The sequence below is a fragment of the Rhinoraja longicauda genome, chromosome 2 (genome assembly GCF_053455715.1).
Source record: "Rhinoraja longicauda isolate Sanriku21f chromosome 2, sRhiLon1.1, whole genome shotgun sequence".
Classification (NCBI taxonomy): domain Eukaryota; kingdom Metazoa; phylum Chordata; class Chondrichthyes; order Rajiformes; family Arhynchobatidae; genus Rhinoraja; species Rhinoraja longicauda.
In genome coordinates, this window is record NC_135954.1 from 18,846,671 (window position 1) to 18,854,477 (window position 7,807).

Here is a 7,807-nt window from a genome sequence, read left to right on the forward strand (position 1 = left end):
TCTACCGCTGCGTTACCGTACCGTACCGTGTTCCTGAAATGTACACCCCCTTCAAACAATCCATTAGGCTAAGATAATATTGAGGTAATTCAGACAGAAGGTTCATAAAATAAATATACATTTGGCATGTTGGCTTCTTCCACATAAAAAGCCAGTAGACAACCCCAGGAATTATTTTGTGTAGGAAAATAACTGCAGATGCAGGTACAAATCACAAAGGTATCACAAAACTGCAGGAGATGCAACACCTGTCAAACCGCAGGAGATGCAACACCTGTCCCTTTACCTCCCCCCTCGACTCCATCTAAGGACCCAAACAGTCTTTCCAGGTGCGGCAGAGGTTCACCTGCACCTCCTCCAACCTCATCTATTGTATCCGCTGTTCCAGATGTCAACTTCTCTACATCGGCGAGACCAAACGCAGGCTCAGCGATCGTTTCGCTCAACACCTTCGCACAGTCCGCCTTAACCAACCTGATCTCCCGGTGGCTGAGCACTTCAACTAGCCCTCCCACTCCCAGTCTGACCTTTCTGTCATGGGCCTCCTCCAGTGTCATAGTGAGGCCAACCGCAAATTGGAGGAACAGCACCTCATATTTCGCTTGGGCAGCTGACAACCCAGTGGTATGAACATTGACTTCTCTAACTTTAGATAGTTCCTCTGTCTCTCTCTTCCCCTCCCCCTTCCCAGTTCTCCCACTGTCTTCCTGTCTCCACCTATATCCTTTCTTTGTCCCGCCCCCCCCGACATCAGTCTGAAGAGCCTCGACCCGAAACGTCACCCATTCCTTCTCTCCAGAGATGCTGCCTGACCCGCTGAGTTACACCAGGAATTCCTTTGATATCCCCAAATCATTGAAAGTAGTGTCATCAGCTATTCTCTCGGAACCTTTATTTTACAGAATGAGAATCAGTGGGAGTTTCATTCAAAGCAGTTGGGAATAATTGTTCCAAAAATTATTTTGATGCTGTGTCCCTAAACCAAGGAATTTCCTTCTTGTTTTGCTTCATGATAAGATGCTGTTGGGGTGATTTCAAAAAGCAGGAATTTTCTGTGTGTCTGCCCAACTTCAAATACCTCGTCAGTCTCTCCAAAGCCATTTAAATTTGCTATTAATCTCATTGTCTGCAGGATCTTGTAAAACGATTGTCATATCTGCCTACAAAACAAGTTTGAATTTCAGAAAAATAATTATTGACTTTAAAGAGCTTTGAGACATCTTGAGCAAAGAAAATGTCGTAGATGAATCTGTTTCTTTATTGTATTTGCTTGCTTTCTTTATTTCACTTTTTTTCCTCACTCTCAATGGATTTTACATTTCTGTTATTATTATTGATATTTGTTTGGTCACAGGGTAAGACTGAATTTTCAGCCTGTGTCAAAATAGGTTGTTCCAGCATGAGAGAGTGCCTTCTGGAAATCCAAATCTAATGCATGTACTCCAGTCTTTTTATCTTTTGTTTAAATTAAATTTGTCAGCTTTGTTTGCATTTGCTACTTAGTTTAGTGAAACAGTTGAGGCCTACCGAGTCCACACCGACCGTCGATCACCTGTATACGAGTTCTATGTTATTCCACTTTTGCATCCTATACACTAGGGACAATTTACAGAAGTCAATTAACAATACAATACAATATATCTTTATTGTCATTGTACAGGGGTACAACGAGATTGGGAATGCGCCTCCCATACGATGCAATAATTTAATTAATTTAAACAGCAACAACCCAACGAAACAAATTGTAACAGTTTTGAGACAGAATAAAGTGCAAGTAGATCTGTGCCGGATCACGTTGCGATGTGAGCATCTGGCTCAGCAGGACCGGTTCATAGCAGCTATGGCCCTGGGGATGAAGCTGTTCCTGAGTCTGGAGGCGTCTGCCCGATGGAAGGAGTTCGAACAGGCTGTTGCAGGGGTGTGAAGAGTCTTTGTGGATGCTGGTGGCTTTTCTGAGGCATCGTGTGTTGTAGATGCCCTCCAAGGCTGGTAGCTGTGTTTCGATGGTCCTCCGAGCTCTATGGACTACCCGCTGAAGAGCTTTCCTTTCTGCCTCCGTGCAGCTGAGATACCACACAGGGATGCCATGTGTTAGGATGCTCTCTATGGTGCAGCGGTAGAAGGGCGTCAGCAGCTGTTGGGGTAGACCAGACTTTTTCAGTGTTCTTAGGTAGAACAGTCGTTGCTAACTTACAAATCTGCATGCCTTTGGAGTGTGGGAGGAAACTGGAGCACCTGGAGAAAACTCACGCGGTCACAGGGAGAATGTACAAACTCTGTACAGATAGCACCCATAGTCAGGATCAAACCTGAGTCTCTGGTGCTGTGAGGTAACAGCTCTACCACTGCGCCACTGTACCGCCCTTACACTTGTGCAATATCAGAATTGTAGATCTTCACAATCTTTAATTATGGATTATTTATGGATAATTTTCTAAAAGTAACTTTATCCTTCATGAGGTTCTTTTACAGTGCTTTTACATCAGCAATAATCCTACACCGAACAAACTTTCTGGGCAAAAGTAATAATAATTTGTAAGCAGAATGTTAAACAATTAGCTCAAAGCTACTTGAAAACTAAGCCTGGAACTAATCATATGCATCACAAACAATTTCAGGCCATAGTGTGCCTGTTTGGATAAATGGGTTAAATAATTTGTATAACTCTTTTATTTTATTTGTTGTTATGATTGATGTTATCAGGAGTAATTTCCTTTCAGTATTTTTTTCCAATCTTTAACGATGTAAAAAACTCAGTTGATAAATTAATTGGAGATCTGCTAGATTGATTTTTCAGCTTCAGAAGAATCCCTTGATAATGCAGAACACTTAAAAAGAAGCATATATACTGGGCAAAAATAAGAACAGGTATAGGGATTGGTTCAGATAGCAAAAGCAATATTGTCCTTCCTTTAATTAGGTTCACAATTAGGTTCACATTGGTCCAGATGGATGCAGCACACTTAATGTTGGACTGCCAGCTCAGTATTGCTGTGTGCATTCAGAGCTGATTTTGCCTCTTCTCACCACCAGATGGCCCAATTTCACAACTGGCTCACACCATTTAAAACCAGGGATAAATGAAAGGTGTAGGAAGGAAGTGCAGATGCTGGTTTAAACCGAAGATAGACACAAAAAGCTGAAGTAACTCAGCGGGTTAGACAGCATCTCTGGAGGAAAAGAACAGGTAACGTTTTGGGTCGAGATCCTTCTTCGGACTGAGAGTCAGGGAAAAGGGAAACGAGATATAGAAGGTGATTTCGAGAGAAATCGAACATATGAATGAAATATATACCAAAAAGTTGCGATGATAAAGGAAACAGGCCATTGTTACCAGTGTGCTAGGTGAAAATGAGTACAGACAAACAAGCTCACCAGGACGACATTGAAACTAGTACAATGACTAGGGTGGGGGAGGAACAGAGAGAGAGAGGGGATGAAAGGATTACTTGAAGTTAGAGAAATCAATATTCAAAACATTGGGTTGCAAGCTGCCCAAGCGAAATATGAGGTGCTGTTCCTCCAATTTGCATTTGGCCTCACTCTGACAAAGGAGGAGGCCCAGGAGAGAAAGGTCATAGAAACATAGAAAAATAGCTGCAGGAGTAAGCCATTCGACTCTTCAAGCCAGCACCGCCATTCAATATGATCATGGCTGATCATCTAAAATCCGTACCCTGTTCATGCTTTTTCCCCCATATCCCTTGATTCCTTTAGCCCTAAGAGCTAAATCTTACTATCTCTTGAAAACATCCAACAAATTAGCCTCCACTGTCTTCTGTGGCAGAGAATTCCATAGATTCACAACTCTCTGGGTGAAAAAGTTTTTCCTCACCTCACTCCTAAATGGCCTACCCCTTTTCTTAAAATGTGACCCCTGGTTCTGGACTCCCCCAACATCAGGAACATTTTTCCTGCATCTTGCCTGTCCAATCCTATAAGAATTTTATGTTTCCATAAGATCCCATATCACCCTTCTAAATTCCAGTGAATACAAACCCAGTCGATCCATTATTTCATCATATATCAGTCCCACCTTCCCGGGAATTAACCTGGTGAACTCCCTCAATAGCAATATTGTCCTTCCTTTAATTAGGAGACCAAAATTGCACCCCATTGCAGTCGCATCAGGGCCCTGGACAACTGCAGTCAGACCTCTTTGCTCCTAAACTCAAGTCCTCTCACAATGAAGGCCAACATGCCATTGGCTTTCTTCACTGCCTGCTGTACCTGCATGCTTACTTTCAGTGACTAATGTACAAGCACTGCATCTGCCATGCATCTGTACAAGAACTGCATCTGCCATGCATCTGCCCACTCACCCAACCTATCCAAGTCACCCTGCGGCCTCATAGCATCCTCCTCACAGTTCACACTGCCAGCCAGCTTTGTATCATCCACAGACTTGGAGAAGTTACATTTAATTCACTCGTCTAAATCGTTAATCTATATTGTAAATAACTGGGGTTCCAGCACCGAGCCTTGCGGCACCCCACTGCCTGCCATTCTGAAAAGTTAATTCCTACTCTTTACTCTGTGCGGGAAGGAGAATTAATTTGACCACCAGGAGATCAGATAGGCCCAGGCGAAGGTGTTTCGTGAAACAATTCCCCAGTTCACGTTTGGTCTCGCCGATGTATATGAGTTCACACCTTGAACAACGGATGCAGTAGACAAGGTTGGAGGAGGTGCAAGTGAACCTCTGCCTAACTTGAAAGGACTGTTGGGGTCCCTGGCCAGTCGAGCGAGGAGATCCAGGGAAGAGCCTTTTAATAATGAATTTAAAGGCTGTCCCTAATAAATTTTGTTGTGGCTTTTATACCAACGTCGTCGAGAAAGACTTTAGCTCAGTGGACTATGAACATCAAGGAAACAGCATTACTTATTACAGTAGTCCAATTTTACTAGTCCATTTCCTCCAGGGATGCTGCTTGACCAGCTGAGATACTCCAGCACTTTGTGTCTTTTAAAAAAATGAAGGTTGTATCAAGGCATAAAATCAGAATCAGAATAGCCTTTATTGTCATCCAAAAAAACAAGACTTTTGGACAAAATTCCGTTACCCACAGTCCAACAATAAGAGCAATAAAAATAAGCAACAACACACACACAATCACAAACCAACACAAAACAAAAAAAAAGAAACATCCATCACAGTGAGTCTCCTCCAGTCACCTCCTCACTGTGATGGAAGGCCAGAATGTCTTTCCTCTTCCCCTGCCGTCTTCAATAGATTACCATGACATTCTTTCTTAAGGTAACAGCAACCTAAAACCTCGGTGACACAGTTGCATTAAGATGAATACCACAAACTGGGAATTACAATATGCACAAGTTCTAGGAATAGAATTAGGCCATTCGGCCCATTAAGTCTACTCTGCCATTCAATCGTGGCTGATCTCTGCCATCTAATCCCATTTTCCTGCCTTCCCATAACCCTTGACACCCGTTCTAATCAGGAACTTGTCTATCTCTGCCTTAAAAATATCCACTGACTTGGCCTCCGCAGCCCTCTGTGGCAATGAGTTCCACAGATTAACTACCCTCCGACTAAAGTTCTTCCTCACCTTTTTAAAAGCGCGCCGTTTAACTCTGAGGCTATGACCACTCTATCTATGCCTTTCATGCCTATGCTCTGGCAGATACTGGCAGGCATGCTGGTACTCATTTTGATGCTTGGGACATGACAAATACCACTACACTGGCATAGTGGAGGAAGTGCAAGTAGGAACAAAGTGGTCTATCCTCTATGGATCATCAGGCTCTCCAAACATCTTTTGCAAACGATACCAGCAGTCAAACCCAAGATACCTAGATGCTGCGCCACAAAAAGATTAGTAATTTCTCACAGGTCATCATGGTGAATGAATGCATCTTCAAATGCTATATCCCAATAACTGCACCACAAACTTCAGACTTCAGACACACTAACAATTTCTATCAATAGGAACTCTGCAGAATTCAAATGTCCCACTGTGCTCTCCACACTGAAGGCTTCATGCTCATACCTCCCAGCGTGCACATAATCTTCTGTTCAGTTATGGCATGATTATCACTCAAGTACCTAGGACCTAGGAATAAGCACCCCAGTCTGCCACTGGATCCTTGACTTTTCACCCATAGATCACAATCAGTGAGGGTATGTGACAACACATCCTCCACAATAATCCTTAACACCAGTGCTCTGCAAGATTGTTTCTCCATTTCGCTTCCCCTACTATATTCCCTATACACTCACAACTGTTTGGCCAAATTCTACTCCAACTCCATCTAAAATTTGTAGGTGATATCACTGTGGTGGGCTGGATCATGAACAATGGGAAGGATAAGAACGAGATAGAGAACTTGGTAATGTGGTGTGAGGACAATAATCTCTCTCTCTCTCTCAATGTCAACAAGACAAAGATGCTAGTTGGTGCTAGGTGCTCAGGTATGTGAATGAGGTAAAAAAAAAAGAGGAAAAGAGTCGAGCGCTTGTGTGAGGCGTACAGCGGGGGTCAAAAAATGGGAACATTTTTGAAAATTTACACAAAATTACCAGTTAAGCCTCTTTTAGTGCATTTCAAAGTAAAAACGGACATTACAAAATAATGTGAATGTCTGAAGAAGGGTCTCGACCCGAAACGTCACCCATTCCTTCTCTCCCGAGATGCTGCCTGACCTGCTGAGTTACTCCAGCATTTTGTGAATAAAATAATGTGAATGTCACTGTATATTAATAACATTAAGTAAATTTGCACATTATTTGATAAAAGCTGGTAATTGGCTTTTCTGCTGTGTTTTATATTTTAACCCCTTCTTAATTAATTTAGTTATATAATCTTGCACTTAAATGTAATATTTACTCATTACCGTTCCACCATTGATTTTCTGGCACTCATGGTTCCAGAGCTTTGCTGGTTTAACCAGCCGACCAAGGAAGTCGGCTATGGGGATAGATGTGCTGGCTCCAGCTGGACTGGAGTTCCAGAGCCCCGGCTGCAGGTTGCAAATTCAACCCACCGTCTCGTCCGTGGAAGTCCCGATGAGATTGACTGCCTTGCCCAGTCTAGGTGCCACATTTTCGGGGAGACTTCCAGGGTGCGGGGGATATCTCATGGAACCCCTAGCAAAACCCCAGTATTCATTACAAGATGAAACATCGTTTATTTTCTTTATTTTTCTTATCCGATTTCTCCATTGGCAAGCGTGATTTTGGCAAAGTGAAAAACGCGGAAATCATGCAAAACGCGCGGAAAATTGATTTTTAAAATGCGGAAATCCGCAGAAAATTCATATGCCTGGTGCTACAGTACACAAGCAGTTTACTACTCCACTAGAATTATACAGAATTTTCTGGTAAAAGGTTTACTTTTGTACTAAAAGACAATATTCAAAATCTGCTTTTCGTTCCAGCCATCCTGCCTCCTCCTCTAGGATTTCTCCATGGATTGGAGCTTCTCATCTAGATGATTTGCTTTACCTGTTTGGAGACCCAGTTGCCAAAAATCCAACTCAAGAATACAATGAAGCAGAGAAACAAATATCTTTCGGGATCATGGCTTACTGGACAAACTTTGCACACAATGGGTAGGGGAATATTTCTTGTGACATTAAGCAAGGCATTTAATTTTCAGCACATTCTTATCATCGGACGAGATTGCATTAACGTTAGCTATCAGTGCAAACATCAGCACATTCTTGACTTGCAGAACTGTGCGCTGCAACACTGAAGTGCAGAATACACTGAATGTCAATTGTAAATGCAAACTAATCATCTGCTGAGTGCAGGTGCTGTTCCTAATTATAGCGAGGATTAACTAAGTCC